The sequence below is a fragment of the Notothenia coriiceps genome, unplaced genomic scaffold (assembly GCF_000735185.1).
Source record: "Notothenia coriiceps isolate Sejong01 unplaced genomic scaffold, NC01 NC01_scaffold00007583, whole genome shotgun sequence".
NCBI lineage: Eukaryota > Metazoa > Chordata > Actinopteri > Perciformes > Nototheniidae > Notothenia > Notothenia coriiceps.
In genome coordinates, this window is record NW_011340284.1 from 412,875 (window position 1) to 413,502 (window position 628).

Consider the following 628-nt stretch of genomic DNA (forward strand, 5'->3'; position numbering starts at 1 on the left):
GTAAACGTTTTTCGGGCTACTAAGTTGGGGATTGCGGAGAGGAGAAATGCTCTCCGCAGACCCATGCTCTCCGCAGACCCATGCTCACAGCGTTATAAACAGGGCTGCACATAACTGGTGCGCAGGTGCGCATGCGCACCTCCGCCAAAAAAAGAGCACCGTGTCATTTGAAAAAAGGTGCATTTGCGTACCAACATTGAGAGAGAGAGAGGGAGAGAGAGAAGGGAGAAAAGAGAAGAGAAAAGAGAAAAGAGAGGAGAGAGAAGAGAGAAGAGAGAAGAGAGGAGAGAGAAGAGAGAGAGAAATATATTTGCGAGTTGCATATGAACCTATGATATGAACTCAGGGCCAGCCCGTAGCACTGGCGTAATAGATGTTCGCCTAGGGCGCCAGATCTGGGGAGGCGCTGCGCTGGCAGCTCTGGGAGGGAAAAAAACATTTTTGACCGTTGGTGCTCATCCTAATTTTCGGCCTTGATGTAACAATATTCATAATTAAGTAAATCTAACACCCTTTTCACCCCGGTTACACTTTTCATTTGCCCTAGACCAGGGGTCTGCAACCTTTTTGACCAAAAGAGCCATTTTCCTCCTTTTCCCCCCAATTTCTTTTGTCTGGAGCCGCAAAA

At 47.8% G+C, this 628-nt stretch overlaps 1 protein-coding gene across 1 annotated transcript in view; it reads right to left on the reverse strand.

Annotated features, from left to right (window-relative positions):
- The window catches only part of LOC104944158 (protein phosphatase 1D-like), a 10,206-nt gene that overhangs the window by 1,750 nt on the left and 7,828 nt on the right, over positions 1 to 628 (reverse strand). The window lies entirely within an intron of this gene.